At 38.3% G+C, this 20,795-nt stretch overlaps 1 protein-coding gene and 1 long non-coding RNA gene across 16 annotated transcripts in view; one reads left to right on the forward strand and one right to left on the reverse strand.

The window, feature by feature from the left end:
* PPP2R2B (protein phosphatase 2 regulatory subunit Bbeta) overlaps positions 1-20,795 on the reverse strand; it is a 472,301-nt gene that overhangs the window by 112,542 nt on the left and 338,964 nt on the right. The gene's annotated exons all lie outside the window — the stretch shown is intronic.
* LOC116274967 lies at positions 203-20,561 on the forward strand. 2 transcript variants are annotated; one of them, XR_004183848.1, is made up of 4 exons: positions 203-2,147; positions 9,389-9,543; positions 10,576-13,248; positions 19,967-20,561. It is a non-coding gene; the product is annotated as an uncharacterized LOC116274967 (long non-coding RNA). The 2 variants fall into 2 exon arrangements; XR_004183847.1 differs by lacking the exon at positions 203-2,147 and having other exon boundaries at positions 6,709-9,543.

The following is a 20,795-nucleotide window of genomic DNA, read 5'->3' on the forward strand; positions in this document are numbered from 1 at the left end:
GCATGGTGAAACCCCATTTCTACCAAAAATAAAAAAAAAAAAATAGCTTGGCATGGTGGTGTGTGTCTGTGGTCCCAGCTACTCGGGAGGCTGAGGTGGGAGGATCGCTTGAGCCTGGGAGGCGGAGGTTGCAGTGAGCCGAGATCATGCCACTGCACTCACACCTGGGCGACAGAGCCAGACTTGGTCTCAAAAAAAAAAAAAAAAAATCTATATATCTGTATATCTATGTATATGTGTGTGTGTGTGTGTGTATCTGTGTGTGTGTGTGTGTAAAATTCACTTTATGTGGCATCCAGTTCTACAGGTTTTGACAAATGCATAGAGATATATATCCATAACCACTATCATGATATAGAACGATTCCATTTACTCCAGAAAGTTCCTTCATACTGTTCTTTTTAGTGGACAATTCTTCCAAAAGAAGTAAAATTATGGGAATAAAATGAACTGATAGATATAAGAGCTTCTAAGAGTTAAAAATGCTGTGTAGATACACAGGTTTAACACTACTGATCTCTATTGATATGACTCAACTTGATTTGGCACCAATAATTATTTTCTTAGTACACAGAGGCAAAGTTTTTTTAAATCTTTCTGTCTAGATGTTATTACTATTTGGGATTCTGTTTGGGTGGTATGGAGTTAAAAAAATCCATCAATACACTTTTGCCAACCTGCACCCAAACTAGGTTATCCATTAAGTATTCTACCTTTTCACCTATGCCCTTGTCTTTAAATGGAACTATGTTTGAGTTCCTGATTCAGTAGCATTACTTTCTTAACTTGACACTGCTTCTCACACTCATTTAGTTTGGTCCTAAAGACAGAAGTAGTGAATACACAGTTCTGATTACACGTACCATATGCTTGCTATCCTTGACCTACTGTGCATAATACATACTTTCTGTTTGATCCAGAATTGTTTCCTCTGTCATCCAACCAGTGTCTGGTATTTGGATACTGAATCCTTTTCCTTTCACTTAACTAATTCTGTGCATACTGGTTTTATCTTCAACCTGGTGCTGGTATACCTCTTATATGAAATAATACAGATAGAAGGGTCCAATAGCTCCAAGTCCCAAGCTCTTATCACAATGGCTGTTTCCTACTTAACCATAAGTGCAGTATTAAAAAATAGGCACTGCTTAAATGTTAGTCTGACCCTGTAGATCAAGCCCATTAATGGCAGGTGATGTGTCATGGCAGATACTCTTGCTTGGCTACTCCTGCTCAGTGTCTTTCTTCCTTGCCTGCCTCCTACTGTTCCACTGTAGAGGTTGGAAAACCCACATACTTGCTTTTTAGCCTCCCTTGTGGCTAGGGGTAATTGTGTGACCCAGATCTGGCCATTGAGGCATATAGGAAAGTCTACTGGGGAAACAGGAGGGGACAGAGATTCTGGGAAAGAGTTTTCTTACCTGAATAAAAGTAAGTAAGTGAGGGGAGGCCTTCTGACCATACTCTTCCTTGCTTCCTGCCTTTGTTTGTAATTAAATGTGTTCATAATATGTGGGGCTGTGGCAGCCATCATCTGACCATGAGGTAATAAGCCCATGGACTTTAAAAGGCTAAGAAGCTGAGTATGACAGATGAGAGAATGCGACAATATCTTTGATGACACTGTTGAACAACTAAAACCTACCTTAAGACCGCCTATGTCTGAAATTGTTGGTTTAAGCTACTGTTAGTAAGTTTTCTGTTATATTCAACTAAATTCATGCTACTATACCTGTCTTTCCATCTTTTGTTTTCCTTATAGCACTTTGCACAGGGCCAGGTTATTAATGCATGTTGAGTTGGAAACTCCCTTGCCTTACAATATCTCTGCACAAACTCTCACATGCACATTTCCATTTCACTCCACCACACAACCAATTTTCCTTCCCACTTACTTGATTCCCAGTATTAAGACGATTTGTGTTTTTCCTCCTTCCCCTGCTGGTGTATTATTTTTCAACCATTCAAATATGAAAGCAGCTTACTGGGATAGAATGCCAACCCCAATTTATTCATGGTGTTCATTGTAAAATTATGACTTCACAGGGACCTAGCCACACCCTTTTTAGGAGCCAAGCTTTCCCTGCTAATATGCAGGAAGCCCACCATGCTTGCTGAGCTGTGAAAATCCAGATGGTAGGAAGCAGGTGAGTAATGAATGCCATGCTGTTCCCATTAAAATGCACACAGCTTCCCCAGGCTGACCAAATCTCCAACACCAAACAGGTTTGAATCAACCCAAGGACATGTGGGTTGATAAAGATTGCCTTTTATTCAAAACAAGTTCTTGCAACATAGAAGCCTAGAAGATAAAATTTTCCCATAGTTGAAACAAAACTTGCCTAAAGGGCAAATGAGTCTTAAAAATTATACGTCTCTGAGTACAGAAAAATCCAGTGGGAAATTGATAGCAGTCCAGACTTGCCTACACGCCTGTGTGGTTTACAGTGGAATCTGCTGTCAAGGTGTTTACCATCTGTCACCCAATCTTTCAAAAAGCAGAGGAGTAATTAACTGCTCAGGCAATACAAACTCTGTCAATCATTCGGTTCTATTATCCGCACAACATGGGACATCTATGACTGACCCCAAAGTCGGCAGGACTCCAGGTCCACAATGAGAAAGCTCTCACATCTGTGGGGAAATGGGAGTTCTTGGGCAGGCCCTGTGTTATCCGCTACCCAAACACATATATTATGGCATCTGGCACATGTTTGGTCAGAAATTTTGCTTGCCAGATGCTTTGAAGTCAGTAAGACATGGTATTGACTTTGTGGAAGCTAAAATTCCCCATATTTGGGGACTGGCTCAGGTATCACTTCCTTAAGAAGCCCTGTGTGACTTCTTTTAAGCCCAAGACAGCTCCCTTTATTATGCAGCCTCATTGCTCCCCATACTTTGCCTTTGTAAGTTATCACCACTAATCATTAGCATTTATCACAATGATATTAGAATCATTTAAATGCCTGTTTCAGTCTCTTCATCATAAACTTTACAAGGAACTTGTTCACCACTAAACCCTCAGTGCCTAGCTGAGTCTCTTAGTATATAACAGATGCTTCTCAATCTTTTTTTTTTTTTTCTATATTCACAAGTCATCAAGCAATCAATCTTTTTTCTTTAGTGGATCACTGAATGAGAGCTGAAGAGAGCCAGTACCAAAGTGGACAAACATATAGAGAATGGATAACCCTAAACAAAGTACCAATAATCAAAATATGTATGCTGGATAGATGTAAACATTTACTTAAGATGTGAAGGAAGAAAAAGTTCTCATTTGAAATAGTGAGTGTTTGATGATTTTAGAATGAGATACATTGCTCAATAAAGAATAGATCTTGTCCTAAAAAGCCTCTGCAGCATTGGCAGGGATTCAGAGTCCTATGAATAACAGGAAGAGAAAGCAGATGGGTTGGGGGAAAGAGGATGTCCAGATAGGGTGCTACTTGGGAGAGGGCATGGAGGTGGTAATAAGAAAGCCAGAGTGGATGAGCAAATACATCTGAGATGAAAGGATTCAATTTAATGAACACCTATTATGTGCATGTCACTGGGCTGGGTACCAGGGATATAGTAATAAATAAACACAACTGGTACTTGCCTTTGTGAAACTCTCAGTTTAGAGGACTGGGAGGTAATGGGATATTGGGATACAATTACAATGTTGGAGGAAGGTTGTTCAAAGATTCTGATCATAGAGATTTTTAAGTGAAAGATTTTTTTTTTTTTTTTCCTAGAGGGAAGCAGGAAGTCCTTACCAGAACTCAAGGAAACACATCTCAGCCATATCCTTGCATGCAATAAATCTCTTTTATTTCTCTAAAGGACAAATTGAACACTAAATACAATGCATTTTTTTGTTAAACTATAGATGGGCCTATAGAAATGAATGAAGAATATGATAGGCAAGGATTTGATTTTCTTCCTTCTAAAACATGAGGTCCTGATGTGAAACAAAATAAATATGTTGCTAATAGTTCACAAGGTATTACTATGTTATGATGGTTTTTCAATGGTCTTAGCAAATAAAATGGAAAGTATTAGAAACAAGTGTGCCAATTATAATACCATGAATCATTTAGTATTTTTTTCTCTCTCCCTCCCTCCTTCTAATTTCTGGCTAGGAGTTGTGGTATTCTGAAGAATATTATAAAGTATACTCTTTTTTGGATAATATGCATATTTTAAAGCACTGAATGCAATACTGTACACACAGTAGGTAAAGAGTAAAATGCAGAATGAATAACCTAGCATTGATTTTCATCAGCAGCAGGACCCAATCTTTAATAAATATTCTTCAGGATAAAGGCAGTATAGTAAATACTTACTGCTTTTATCTATCCACTGAAAATTGGATATTTAGAAAATCTATTATATTTGACTTCATGGTCATGTAGCAGTTTAGATAACAATGAATAATATTAAAACTAGAAAAATCAGGAAATACTTAATGTTAATAGGACATGAGGCCGATCTGGTTGCAACATCTGTCACCCCATTGATTGCCAGGGTTGATTTGGATGATCTGGATGGCTAGGCAGGTGTCTCCTTCCTCCCTCACCACTCCGTGTGCCTCCCTTCCAGAGCTGCATGATGGGTTGAACAGCACAACCATCCCCAGTAGAGGAGGACTGGTCTTTGGTCAAGGGTATATGAGTAGCTGCGTTCCCCTGCTAGAATCTCCAAACAAAGTCTAAAGATTTAAGGTTAATCAATTCATTCATTGACCCATTTATTCACTCAACAAATGTACATTGAACATACCAATTATGTGTCAAGTACTGTTTCAGATATTAAAGAAATATCAATTAAAAGATGATAAGAGATTTGTCCTCATGGATCTTACATTCTAGTTGTGGAGAAAATACAATCATCAATGAACATACTAAATTACATTTTATGTTGTGTACTATGGAAAACAAATAGAGTTGAGTAAGATGAACAGGACTGGTATTTGAAGGGAGGCTGCAATTTCAATAGGGTGGTTGTGACAGACTTCATGGGGGAGACTTGAAGGAGTGGAAGAGTTCATGATGCAGGTATCCATAGGAAGAGTGTTCCAAAGAGATGAAACTGACAGTGGAAAGACCTTAAGAGGGTAATGAACATGTGTTAAGGGATCAGTGTGGCTAGAGCAGAACAAACAAGGGGTAAATAGGTAGGAGACATGAGAGGTTCAGATGATATAGAGTCTTGTACAACACAGCAAGGACTCTGTTACTAAAAGTCAAATGAGCACAACAATGTGAATGTATTTGATGCCACCAAACTGTATACTGAAAAACAGTTAAAATGGTACAGTTTATGTTATGTACATTTTACCACAATGAAAGAGTGAAAGGGATAACTGTTGGAAGGATACTAAATAGATAAGTGATGTGCTTTTACAAGACTCAATTTGGCTACAGTGTTGAGAATAGACCGTAGAGGCTGAGGTAGAATTGGGGAGTGTATTGAGATAATCAAGGGGAGATAAATCATGGTGTAGGCTGTGGAGTTGAAGAGAACTGGTCATTTTCTGGATGATATTGCAAGTTGACCTGTGAGGATTTGCTGATGGATTGATTATAGGGTTTGAAAAAATAGAATCAAGGATGATCCCAACGTTTTTGCCCTCAGCAACTGGCATGTTAGAGTTGCCATCACTGAGAATTTTGTGAGTAAAGCAGGCTTTTTGGGGACCAGATGTTCAGTTTTATGCATGTGAAATGCTAGAGGTTTGTAAGTACAGATGTTGAGGAGATAACTGGAAATAAGAAATTGGAGTTCAGGAGAGGGGATTGAGCTGGTGATATAAATTTGGGAGTTATTAGCATTCAGATGGTGTTTAAAGCAACAAGACCAGATGAGGTCTCGGGGAATGAGTACATTAAAATAAATGAAGGACCAGGAGCCGAACAGTAGGGCACCCCAGCACTGAAAAAGCTGGGGGGAGAAGAAGAAAATCTCAGGAAAAAAACAAAGGGAATGACCAGTGAGATAATAGGAAAATCAAAGAAATGTAATGTCCTGGAAACCAAGTTATGTTTAGACAAGTGACCAACCATGTCAAATACTGCTCATAGGCAAGCTAAAAGTTTAGAGTAAAACTTTGAGTTTAGTACTGTGGAGCTCACTTTTAACTTTGAGTAAAGTATAGTTTCTATGGGATGGTGGCCATAAAACTTAATTGGAGTAGGTTTCAGAGAGAATGAGAGGAGAGGAATTGAAGATGGTGACTATGTACTACTCCTTCAAGGAGTTTTGCTGCAAAGAGTTGCAAAGAAATGAGGTGAAAGATGGTAAGGAAAGTGGGATCAAGAGAGTACTTTTACAATATCATAGAAATAACCGCATGTTTATATGCTGATGGGAAAGTTCCAAAAGCCAGGAAAAAAATAACAATGAAGAAGAAAGAAGGTGGAATTGCTGAATGAATAAAAAAATAAATGTATGGATGAACAGGCCAGGAATGAGGACTGGTCACCACCAACATTTGAAATAAAATCTGTACAGGTTCAAATCCTACCCACAGCCAAAATCTGAATAGTAAGAAAAATGCTATTGAAATCTTCTCTCCATATAAGGTTTAACAGGATTCTTAAAACATTTAGTATTGCAAGAATTTATCTCATATATCAGCATTTCAGAGATCCATGTGATTGCTATGAATAAAAGACTACTTGATTTTTTTTTTTTTCCTCCTTACCTTCTCTCTCTCTCCCTTGACCTCACACCTCTTCTCTCTTTTCTGCTTTCCACTCATCTCTCCCTCTCTTACCTTCTCCTTTTGAAGCTGAGAGCAGAAAGGACTCTGTTCTTTTAGCTACCTACTATCTGCGTACCAGGCAGAGGGCTGCTAACTCATATACACTTTAAAATGATGAGAAATCTACTACAAGATCACTTCCACATGGGTAGGCTGACCTCCTTTTGGCCTTCCTTAACTTTCACCAGTATCCTTAACATCTTATAGAAACAAGTCTGTCAGAGTGGGGGAAAAAAATGCTACACTCTCATCCTTTCCCTGTGCAAGATTTACAGACACGTTGTAAATGGTCAGACTCAGGTGATGGTGCCAGGAACTTTCCAAGTGATTTGTAGATCTCCCTTCCAGGACGTCAGTCTTTAATAGAAAACTCTTTTAGCTGCACATTCCTTTACTGCAGTATGACTACAGGAAGAGAATTGCAACTGTCATAAAGAAGACTCACTGAAATTAACTAGCTATTGACTTGGCCTCAAGACATTTCAGTGTAAGAGAAACACCAGCACTGCACAGTTTAGAAAAGCATAGTTTTTCTTTGAAACTACCATTTATTGAGTTGGTCTACTGCAAGCCAGGCATAGCATTCGAGCCTCTATATACATACACTCTCTTTCTAAATCTATAGATCCATGGTTATACATTGGATAACGACTTTGGTCATGATCTGTGCTTTGTGTTTTACGTTATATCATTTAATTGTCACTCAAATGCCATGAGTTTTAGTATCTTCTCCATTTTTCAGATGGGAAAATGGTGACTCAGATAGGATAAATAACTTGCCCATGTTTGGAAGACCAGTCATGGAGCTGGGATTTAAACCCAACTATAGTTCCAAACTTGCTTTGCATTCAGAAACTGCGTTTTGTGTGCTGCTTCTTTTCCCTCCACTTTCTATTATTTCTTGTTCCTATTCTCTTCATCTACTATCTCTTCTTTCTTCTATATAAATTCTTTTTTCATCTTTCACTCACAGTTACAGGTTTTACTTCTTAAAACGCCAGTGTATCTTCTGGGCTCAACCTTCACTTTTCCATCCTTGTCACGCACTTCATCAAAGTTTAACTCCTCAGACTCTCAAAGCAAATACAATCTTTGCTGACCAACTGTTCACGCCATTTCATTTATCTAATATATTACTGTCATTAATTGTGCCTGCTGACATCTCATTCTTTGAGAGAGCGTGTCCCTCGTGGGCAAGATCTTCTGCATTCTTATAGTGGGAGGACCTAGCATAGGGATTGGCATCTAGTAGGTTTGCAAAAAACACTTGTTTACTGACTGAATAAAAAAGTAAATACACAAATCCTTCAAGGCCAGCTCAAATGTCAACTATTCCATGAAGCTTTTCTAAGCTTCATTGATTGGAAAAAAAATTCCTTCTTCCTCACAACAACTGTAACTCTTTGTACTTTTACGTGTGATCCATGACATTGTCATTTACATGTGTACTTGTTCTATTTTCCTAACTGAAATGTATTTCATTAAGGACAGAATTCCTATTTTACTCAATTTTGACTCTACTAAGCACAATTGATGTTTGATGAATAAAAGAATGTAAAATCTGAACCTTTCTCTAGTAATACAATTTAGCTCTTAACCTTTTTTAGGAGATCTCGGACCTCTTTGAGGATCTAATAAAAGCTGTAAATCCTTTCCCCATAAACATGCATGTACTTATATTTGTGAAATTCTGCATCTTATTTTCACGGTACTTCTGAACCTCTGGATCCCTAGTGGGATCTGAGACCATCACTCAGTACTACCCTGCATTCAGACCTTTGCTTAAACAATTCTTCAATCTGGAATTTATCCTCTTAGAACTTATCCTGTTTCCCTTCCCTTCTAACACGCAGTTGAAAATTAGTCTTTTCTAGAAACCAAGTAAAGATAGTTTACATTTAAAACTTCACTAACTTAGCTGGCACCTTCTTATCAGGCATGACTCATTTCTATTGGATTATGCTATAAATGTTAATAGATGGCTCGAATATACTTTGTGCATGTGTTATCTGTTTAACTAGATTATAAGTTCCCTGAAAACAGAATAATATTTATTTCTTTAGTAGATAGCATCTTTTTCAGTACCTAGGATCGTATTCTGTGCATAGAAAACATGACATAAATGGTTCACAACTGAAGATTTAGGATTCTCATGGGGACAACTGACTGTGGGATTGTGTAATGCACATGACAGCTCTCTGCTTAGCTTAAAGTCACACATGTTCCATTTTTGCCTACAACTTATTATGATTCTTAATGGTTCATTGCTATAGGCTTATAGCCTGGGACACCTCTGAAACAAAACCAGTATTTGAGAAATCTAGTACCAAGGCCATTTTCAGAAATGCTTTCTCTAGGAATAGCAGATAGGAAAGGAGTAAAAATCAGATCACATTTCCATACCTCCAAGGACTCTATTTTTGGGTAACATTTCAAGTACTGAGTCCAACAACCTAAGTTATTGCCTTTGGAGAATATGAAGAAGCTTCAAGCTTGAAAAAGTCCGTAACTATTAAATGCATTGGCAAAATTCCTTTCTCTCCAACACACACCATAGCAGGTTTCTAGCACTGATTGTGATGCATTGTTTTCTGCAAAGTTCTTGGGGAATAAAAAAATGATATGTCAATATTTTATCAGGTAACAGAAGGAATCAAACCATTAAGCACTGAAGATATAGACTCAACACTGGCCACAACCTCAAATATACCTCCTGCTTCTTCAATTGAACTTGAATCAACAGTAAAATGTACTAGACACCATTTTGGGGAAGCTTTGGGGTAATACAACCTTTGGTAAGTTATCACTAAGAAAACTTTGCAAACGGGTCCTTTCCTCCCTCTCAAACTATCCCCCGACCTCCTTCCTTACCGTTTTCTAGCCCCACTTTTGCTTTCAGGATCTCATAAATTTCCTGCTTTCCCCCTTACTTTGGGGAAACATGCTGTGCCTAAACTACTCCCCATCCTCCCTTTTCCTTAGCCAACATCTCTTCATTTAAAAAAATTTCAGCTTGAACAGCGGCACTTCCTGAGAGTGGACTTTTCTGACAGCCTATTTTAAAGTCTTCACATTGTTCTTTATAGTACTCGATCCTTTTCCTTTAATGCTTCTACCAGAATTCATCATTATGTATGTTATGTATGTGTTTTGAGTGTTTATTGTTAATGTCTGTCTCCCTTGTAAGACTACATAATTCACAAGAATTCATAATTCACAGGAATCACAGCTGATTTTTTTTTTTTTTTTTAACCAATGGTATTCTTGGCCCCTAGCCCAATGTTTGACACACAGTAGACATGCAAGCAATGTTCAGTAAAAGTATGGTTTTCTAATCCTCTCTCTACAAAAACCACAAAGATTACCCTGGCATGGTGGCACACGCCTGTAGTCTCAGCTACTCAGGAGGCTTAGGTAGGAAGATAGATTGAGCCCAGCAGGTTGAGGCTGTAGTGAGCTGTAATCACACCACTGCACTCCAGCCTGGGTGACAGAGTGAGACCCCGTCTAAAAGAAAAAAAAAGTATGGTTTTCTAGAATATTTATTAATTAATATTTGTAGCCTGATCATTTGGATTATATCCTCTAATGTTGTTCTTATGCACACACATACATTTGGTTTTCAGTTGAATTGAGTGTAGCAGAACTATGGGATCATGAAAATTTGAAAACCAATAAAATCCACATTTGCTTCATTCTAGTTAATAAGGTCTATGCTGAGCTAATCATATACACGATAACACAAGCATTATAAAATGCGCACACACCCTTCTGCTACTTAAATTCTAGCCCTTGTCTAAACCAGTCTCCACCCTTTCAATTTGCAGGAAGAAAGGCAACTGAACACCAGAGACTGGGTGGGAAGATCTTGATATGCCAAGAAGTCTGACCCAGTGAACTATTTCAGTCACACACGCAGTTTGAATTGGATTGCCCGATCCCTGAGAAGGGATTTCTGGATTAGACAGTTCATTAGAGGCTGAGCCAGCTTCTAGGGCTTGTCGGTCTTTGCTCTGCATGCCTGGAATTAGCAAAGTGACGCAGTGAAGGCTGCTTGAGTGACAGCTGCCAGTGAGTCACATGAAATAATGGCTGAAACAGCAGCTACTCAGAGGCAACAACCACACCTGCAGCACAGAATCCCAAGACGAAAATGAGATTTGCTGTTTGTTGAAAACTATTTACTGAGCACCTTCTATGTGCCTGACCTAGGACTTTGTCTTGGGAAACAATTCTAAGAGTTGATCAATAGCAGTCTTGTAATCCCGGGTTAAATTATAGCTTCCACATTTACTAGCTGGCAAATCTTGGGTTTATTATTTAACCTCTCTCTCTGCCCACTACTTATTTAATCTGCAAAATGGAGACGATATTATGTTGAGGATTATGTGCATAAATTTATGCAAAGTACTTAGAATGGTACCTGACACGCAGAAGCACTAAATGTTAGGATAGTATTTTACCTAGAAGTAACATAATAAATGGTTAACAGAATGACTTCAGGTGTCAGAAAGATACCATTCATCCCTGTCATTTACAAGTGATGTGCCTTTGGGCAAGTTACTTGAGTTCTCTGAATCTCAGTTTCTTTATCTGTAAAATAAGAATAATATTGGTGCCATTTTGGAGGGAAATTGTGAGGATTAAATGAGATAAGGATGAGGAGGAGCTTAGCATGATGCCTGGCACATTGTAGCTACTCAATATATATAATTTGTTGTTATTGTTCCCAGTGGATCACTCATCTGGATCCCAGATAAGGCAGAGCAAGTCTCCACAGCTCCACATCATAGGACCAAATAGCCCAGAGGATACCAGTTGCAGTGGATAAGTCATATCTGACAAGCAGATTTATTTTATTTGGACTAGTTTATTAACATTGCAATATTAGCCCACACAAAGGTTTCCAATATTTTGAATGAGTTTCTACCATCTAAAAAGTATAAAGTTTCATTTTAAACAATTGAGATTTTTCAGCTTCTTTAGGAAAATAAAGATTGGCAACATGGAGCTGGCATTCCCATATGGCCATTACTGGCTTGAGTGGGGAAGCAGCTGCTCCCTTTAGAAGGGCATAGGTCTTGAAGTTACTGCACCTCCTAACATTTCCTAGTGTACCCCCAGCCTTAGTGTCAAATGCCATCTCCCATTTACCCTCCTGAGGTTTCCCTCTACCTCTCTGCTTTCATCTTTTATGCTACTTTGCGTCTGTAGGCATCTGAGTTAGCAGCTGCTGGTCTTTACTGTTGAGTGGTATCCTCTGCAAACTGGTACTTCTCTACAGGGCTGCATGCAAGGCAGCAACACCTTTATCCCCACAGCCTTAGGTCATTTGTCAGCACTGCAAGTGCAAGTGTGGAATGAAAAAACAGTCAAATCACAGCTAAGGGCTGGCCTAACCAGTAAGCTAAGCACATTCTTGGAGGACAGCCTCTTACCCAGAAGTTGACTGCATGAATTCACTATTCACTCACCCTGAATTTTCTCCAGTTTCATTTAGACTGAGGGTAGAGGATATGGGACAAAGGATAGGGGTGCTATACAACCATACTTTAAAGCTTAGTTATCTAAAATATATCTTATGGACCATTAGTTCCTTAAGATGCTGTTTATTGGGGGGAAAATGTCGAACACTGTTGGGAAATAGCTCATACACTGTCCCTCATCTTGGGGATTTATCTGGGTAAATATTGAGTCGTCCTGTCAGGAAGAAGTTCACCCACAATTCATACATTAACAGATATTTACTAAGGACTTACAGATATTCATTAAGATTTTATTAAGGACTTGCCAGGCACTGTTCGTTTTGGTGCTGGAGATTTAGTATTGACAGTCAATATTAAATCTGAATATTGACAGATTCAGTTCAGACAATCCTGAACTCAGGTAACTTATTCTAGTGTGGAGTAAAGAAGACTTCACTCTCTTTCCAAATTTATCTGACTATAGAATGCTACTGAAAAATATTGCTTTATATATAGTGCATAGCCCCTTGCAAATCTTATCTCTAGAGACCTTTCATGATAAAGGAATGATAGAGATTTTCACTACGGTGAATACATAAGAGAATAAGACCACTCCAAAATGTTTTAGAAACAGATAATTTCTTTATTATTTCTTGAAAAGTCAACCCACCAGGGCAGTCTTAATTTGGAAAGAACCACAGCCTCACCTGGGGACTCAGGCCTGGCAAAGTTTTCCAAGAATATCACATGAAGGGTTAACTTGACATTTTCCTCCAAACTGGAGCTGTTTTTCTCTGCCTCTAATCTGACCCAGTTGGAAATGTATTTGTTTTTCACTATTTAATCTTCTGCATCACCCACTGTTGATTAGATTTAATTAATTTATGTTTCTAATGAATTTAGAAACTTGCAGTGCTGTAGCAGGAAAATTTTCAGAAAGCATCTGGCCACCAAATGGATTGATTACCTTGTCTGCAAAAGTCTTTCAAACATCTGGGGCCTGATTTTGTGAAACATCCAGAGGCTGTTTCAAAGGTAAGAAAACCCACACAGAAGAATCTTGAGGGGAGAAAGAGAGAAGGTGCTAGAAATAGGTAGGATTCTCTTTGATTTGCAAACCAGGATGCTGGCACTCTCCCAACATGAAATCACATTTTGCTGCTCATTGGCACAGTTTCAATGGCACCAGATAGACTGATCTGAATCTATTTTGTTCAACATCATCGGATTCCACCAGGCCCAAGCCTGGCTGCCGCCCTGTGAACTTCTTTGGCACTTCCTCCTGTGCGGAAGCTCCCAGTGATCATTAAGGCGAAACATTTACAGAAATCATTTAGAGAGAAGCACTTTGCTCTCGTTCACTCAACAAACATTTATCAGGAGCCCACTGTGTGCTTGGCACTGAGCCATGCATACCTGTTTAGTAGCTCTTGCAACAACCTTGTAGGATAGGTAGGTACTGCTCTCCCATTCTCATAGATGGGGCCAAGTAATATGTAAAAATAACAATAATTATTAAGGTTAACAGGAACACTACTAATATAGGATGTAGAGATATGCATACTCACACAGCAGGCTCTGTGTGAAGAACTTTACATGTATTAACTCATTTAACCCTCACAATAAAACCATAAGGTGGATGTCATTATTACTACTCTCATTTTACAGATGAGGAAACTGAGCCACTGGAAGCTTATGTTAACCCAGTTAGCCTTTGGCAGAACCAGCCTTCTAACATGGACAGTCTCACTTGAGAGCTTTTTGCTAGAAACCACTCGACTTTACTACCTCTAGATACTATTTACTGAAGACCTGCTATATGTTAGGTACTATCTTAGGGCTTTTACAACATTAGATTTTAATGACATTTACACCATATGCAGTGGGTGCTATTATTGCCAGACAAGAAAACCAAAGCCTAGAAACATTAAGTAACTTGTTGAAGTCACAAAGAGAGTCAGTAAGACTTAGGCTAGGGCTTACTTAACTCAGGTCTGCGGGGCTACAAAGGCCACTTTCTGCTTACTGAGTTATCTGCTGATGAATGAGAGAAAAAATGAGTGTTGGAAACTCAATAGCTTCTCAAAGCTGCCCCAGGAAACAAACTAAAAGTCAGAAGAGGGGGTAGCCTGGCTGCTTTGCACAGCACAGTTCAGCCCAGTCCAGAAAAGGGGAAGCTAAAAAATATGCTACAAAGAATGAGAAAACAGCTTCGTCTAACAGAAGTAGGTGAAAGATGTTAGAAATCTTACTGCCTGACTGGTTTTTCTGGCTCAAGTTCAAAGAGAAATGACTGACAAGCAGGTGGGTTGCCCACAGTATAAACAATAATAAAAAAGCCCACAACGCTGAACATCTGAAATTTTTTGCAATGTTGCACAATCAGGTTAGTGCCTGATACATAGTGTGAAACACAATTATATACAGTACCAGTGTTGAAGAAACCCAGTTTGACATGGTTCTTGTGATAGAATGTAATTACTAAGTTTGGCCATTTCTTTTGATTAAAAAACATATTTTCTTTGACTTCTTTCTTGTCTGCTGCCACTAACTAAACATGAACAGGTCCTTGCTCCTCTTTGTGCTTCTCTGCCTGGGACCATCCTCATCTCAGTCTCCCCTTTCGTCTGGCTAATCTCTATTCATCCTCGATCCTCAGATTTGTCATCTCTTCCTCGACTTTCCTATTCTGGGTTAGATGCCCATTTTAAGAACAATGTATATTTCCTCCTACTATAGCATTTACTACACCATAAGATAACTGTTTATTTGTTGGTCTCCTCATTGAGAGAGCATATGTTGGTTACCACTGTATTCCCAGTGTATGAGTATGGTACATAATAAGTGTTCAATAAATATTTAATTGACTGGATGAATGGGAGTGAACCTCATAACATCCTCTTGTTGGTCTCCCTGTTTGAAACCTCTCACCTCCACACTTTGTGCTACATCCCATCAGTCATTCATCTTTCCTTTAAACTTTCATAGTGTCATTTAAAAAAAATCGCTTCCCTTTGAATACTCACATAAAAGTTGGAATACTGATAATCTCTGGGCAAGAGAGAATTAAGTAAGAGTGGGCAAAAGGAAATCTTACGGAGTCCTAAAAGTATCCTATACCTTTAATGGGTGACATGGTTGTATACATGTATAAAAGCTGAATACAAAAGAATAATGCTCCTTACTGTAAGTAGTTAACATCTCAGAATAAACACATGAATCCTTTGAAAGGTGACTTGCGTTGATAGGATAAAATCCAACCTCCTTGCCCCAGTTTTCATGGTTCTTTACTGATTGGACCAATGGTCAATGTACTTGTTCAAACTCACTTTTCTAAAACACATGCCTTGATCTTCTAACAGGTCCTGAAACCCCTCTCACTCATTCCCATCTCTGTGTTTAAAATCATGTTTTCTTTCCCTAAATGTTCATTTCTCTTCCTCCCACCTTCCAGAAGCTCCTCCCCGTCTTGGAGGGCCAGGACAAATTCATCCACACAAACTCAACAGATCCACAAATCTCATTAATCCCTTTTTTCTTTGAACCTTTGACTATTTTGTCTGTTTCATTCATTCGTGCCAACATTTCCTGAGGACTGTAAGTTCCTTGAAAGCAGGGATGTTATCTTATTTTCAATTTTTATATTTAGGACAGTACCTGGTCCAATGGTAGATTCTCAATTTATATCTGTTGTGAAGATACCAAGGTCCTACTTACGTGTCCAGATCCCGGGCAGTTATAAGCCTGTACAGAGATTAAAAAGGCAGGTTGTCTATGTTCTTGATAATGAAAACATAGTGGTGTTGTTAAGCCCATGGACTGAGGATTCCCACATGATTTCAATTCCAGGTTTTGCAACTCACTGGCTCTGTGATCCAGTGTATTCGATGGCCATCCCCAAAACTCAATTTCCTCATTTGTAAAATGGGGACTCTCATAGAGTTTTTTTGAGGGTTACATGAGAATATAAACATTTATTTTATTAGTGAGCTTTTATTGTTGTTTTGCTAAATAATACACAATAGCACCCAAATAAAAGCTTATGCTCTTGATGTTATAATGCAAAGAATTCAGCATAGTGATCGACTCACAGGGAAAACTGAACACATGGTAGCTATTCTTGTCAGAGCTATTATAATACAATGTATAGTTGCAGTGAGAAAAATCTATAAATTAGGAGGTAAAAATGTAGAAAGCAAGAAGAGTGGGCTCATTGTTAGATATATACATGTGCACACAAACACAGAGTGAATCTAATCTACAAGAAGTTCCTTAGGGAAATTCCATCACATCCCATTAACACGGTCCCAAAGGCAGGAGCTGTGCTGATCTTGACATATTTAATATCTTTGAAAAAATTCTGAAACCATAATCATCTCAAAATGGTATACAAAAGCAAGTCTATCTGGGAGTTACATGCAAACGCATTGTACCTTAGTTCTAGCTCACATAATTCTTTAATCATCACAATTCCTAGTGCTTCTCTTCAAACTTTTGACCTTAATAGGATTATTGACAGTTAGGAAAGGGAGAACACTGCTCAATAGGGGTTTGACAGTCAGGAAGGGAGAACACTGAGGAACAAGTTCTCAGTGTGCTTTTACACACTCATTTAAAAGACAACAGTTTCATAATTCTAATTCATATATACTTCTATTCATGTAATCAATAATTCATAGAAATTCTTCAGCAACATTTTTAGTGACAACAGAAAGGGTAAAATATTTCTTCTTTTCCCTTTGCCTTCCTTTCTTCACTTAGTCATGCCTGGAGCCTGGAGAGCACAGAATTTCAAGAAAACAGTTTCCATGGTGATTCTTCCTTTGAGTACCCGACTGTATTTTGCTCTTTCTGGAGTGAATTAATGCTTCTTATTGCTTTCATGCTAAATATATTGCAGATTAGATTTGATTTCCTCTGCAGTGATATAGTTTTATTGCGAAAATGGAAAGTAAAAACACAGCATGAAGAAACTATGTATTTCTGCCACTACGCTATCAGAAGGCAGGAAAAAAAACCCATTTTAGAAAAAAATAACCAGCCATAGGGAAATGGATGCAGGTATCTGGAAGCTAGGATATGCATGCATGCATCTAAATGTTGGAAAGCCTGCCTTAGGAGATAATGATCTTAATTCTTCTATATGTTGAAGGTGTTATAAGTTGACCATAAAACACTGAGTTACAAGACATGCTGATTTTTAGTGTACTATCCTCTTCTCAGCACAGAAAATATAGATCATATAGAACAAAGAAATCTTCAAACCCACAATATGGCACTTACTTTATATTTTATTAAGGAGAGCTTTGTTTCCTACTAAAGCTAAATAACTGGCCTTCTTTGACTTGTTAAAATAGTTACATGACCTTCCTAAGATTCCCATAGCAACGTGCATTTCCTGACAGAACTTATCACATGTACTTACTATCCATTATGCCCATCTTCCTCACTAGACTCTAGAAGGGCAGGGCCCATGTCTGTCCTGTTCACTGTTGTACCCTTGTGCCTAGCATGGCACATGGGAAGCTGAAAATTATAAGAAAACTATGAAAGCTAACTCTAAGGCACTGAGGACTTTCTTGTAAAGCATCAGTGGGCTCGTGTGTTGGATAGAGATGGAATCTTATGTACATTATAAATACTGAAATCTTAGCAGCAGCTATCGGTTTTGATAGTCCTACCTGGAGCCTTGATCATCACTTGTCTTCAAGGCATTAAAGGGTTAAAGGGAAGAATCCATCATGCCAGAGGAGGAGGAACAAAAAGCAGGCACCATCCTGTGAAGCCTCCTTTTCCACAACTGCATTCCCACCCCCAGAGCCTGGAGCCAAGCACTTACTAGGTGCCAAACAAGCAGGAAGAAAACCAGGATTTTGGCCAATTTAAGCCAACTAGGGAGTATTCAGCATCTATGACAAACTAGATATGACTGTCCTAGGTGCTGCTGAGGATGAAGAGTGGAACACAGGACTTTTTGGCCCTAGTGAGTTTATAGTCTCTTTTGGGATAGTGCAGAAGGGGAGTATGGCCAAGTATAAACATGCACACATACCCTGATTATTAACAATAGTGACAATTAATATTTGTTGAACAACCCATTAGGCATTCTTCTAAGCACCATGTATGCACGAACTCACTTGATCCTCATAGCAAATCTGTTTATTCCTATTATTTTCATTTGACATACAAAGAAATTGAGACTTTGAAAGGCTAGGTAACTTGCCTAACACTCTAAAACCAGTTAGTAGTGGAGCTAAGATTCAAACCCACACAGTCTAGTCCTTGAGTCAATATCTTAACAACAAAACCATTCTGAATCTCAGGCTCATGGGATCTGATCTGAGAAATCTACTTTACAAAGGATTTCCTATAGTCTCTTTTGCTGTATAAATTATCAAAAGTTGGTTATGTTTATAAATGCTTCTGGGGAATCATCAGGATGCATAGAGGGCCATATACAGTTCTAGATTTCAAGAGGAAACCCAGTTCTGTGGCTATGTAAACGTTAGATTTGAATGGCTCTGTAACTAGGATACACACCATGATGAGATTTCTTGTGGTTCAAGGAGGCGTTCCCAAAAGAAGGGACAACTGAAGGATTGCTGAATGCTAGGTTTCATCCTATAGAACAGACACACTCTAGTGTTTTGACGCCCTCTACAAAGGGGTTCTTTTGGAACTTCATTTTCTAAACTACCCTTCAGGAAATTCAAAATTGCTCAGCTGTATGCTGAATTTGATTCCATAGAAAACAGTGACAAGAACAAGGTCTCATTGTATTAGCTCATAGATATTTCCATTCATTCCAGAGTGTGGATTCCTACAGCTATGTTAAACATTTATTTAAAAAAAAAAAGGACAGGAAGGATGTGGATGAAGTCTTAAAGGGTAGGATTATGAGAGGTTTTTTTTTATTTAAAAATTTTATTTTTAATTGATGAATAATAATTGTACATATTTATGGGGTACAATGTGATATTTCAATATATATTTACATTGCAGATAGATTAAATAAAACTAATTGGCATAACTATTACCTCATATTTATCACTTTTTGTGGTGAGAATATTTTAAAATCTACTCTTTTAAGTGAAATAATAAACACTGGAGACTCTAGAAGGTAGGAAGGTAAAATGGGATGAGGGATGGACTATTACCTATCAGGTACAATGTACTCTATTTAGATGAGTGCACTAACAGCCCGGACTTCACCACTAGGCAATATATCCATGGAACACAACTGCACTTGTACCCCTAAGTCCAAAAATAAAAAATTTTTAAAAATTATAAAAAATAAAATACCCAAAAACTCTTTCAGCAATTTTGAAATATATAATACATTATTATTAACTATAGTCACCAAGTTGTGCAGATCTCTAAAACTTATTCTTCTTGTCTAATTGAAATGTTATATGCTTTGAATAACATCTTCCCATACCCAGTTGCTCCCCATTCACCTATCTCAACCCCCAACTCTGACAACCAGCCCCTGGTAACCACCATTTTACTTTATACTTCTATGAGTTTGACTTTTTTTAGATTCACATATAAGTGAGATCATGCAGTATTTGTGTGCTTGGATGGAGTTTAAAATTTTACTTTTGCTCTTTTGAGATAATTCTATTTCTCAGTTTTCTGTAATAAGCATGTATAATTTTAAATACCACAAAGTAACTCACTCACTTTAAAAAAACTGTTTTATTTTCTCTGAATATGATTGCCAGGGAAACACTTACTCTTTTTTTTTTTTTAGATGCAATGATTCCCCAACCAAAGGAAAGCAAGGACAGAGAATGGAGAGATACCAATGTAGCAAATGTTACCTACGAGAGCTCAGAATCATGAAGGGGGAAAATATTTTCTTCTCAGTATTATCCATTCCACTGTGTGACTCCTATAAACAGAATATTTTTAAATAAGACCTTTTCCCCATGTTTAGTAATAAGAGGGATTATCGCTTATTAAGCAGCAAAAACATTGAATAGGTGTGTTTATTTTTTCTCCCAGAAGAGAGAATGGGCTCAGAGATTATGTTCTTTACACGCTCAGAGTCACAGAGTTAACAGATCTCCATGGGTCTGCTGTACTCCACATCCTGTAGGTTAATACTTTGCTCTCCTGTCTTCATGTGGAGCAAAGTAATACTCCAACAGTTGGGAAGTGATATGGTTTGGCTGTGTCCCCACTGAAATCTCAACTTGAATTGTATGTCCTAGAATTCCCACATGTTGTATGAGGGACCCGGGGCGGGGGGTTAATTGAATCATGGGGACCAGTCTTTCCCATACTATTCTTGTGATAGTGAATAAGTCTCATGAGATCTGATGCATTTATCAGGGGTTTCTACTTTTGCTTCTTCCTCATTTTCTTTTGCCACTACCATGTAAGAAGTGCCTTTGCCTACTACCATGATTCTGAGGCCTCCCCAGCCATGTGGAACTATATAAGTCCAATGAAACCTCTTTTTCTTTCCAGTCTCGGGTGTGTCCTTATCAGCAGCATGAAAACAGACTAATACAGTAAACTGGTACCAGGAGTGGGGTGTTGCTGAAGAGATACCCAAAAATGTGGAAGCAACTTTG

Source organism: Papio anubis, chromosome 5, assembly GCF_008728515.1.
Source record: "Papio anubis isolate 15944 chromosome 5, Panubis1.0, whole genome shotgun sequence".
NCBI classification, from domain to species: Eukaryota; Metazoa; Chordata; class Mammalia; order Primates; family Cercopithecidae; genus Papio; species Papio anubis.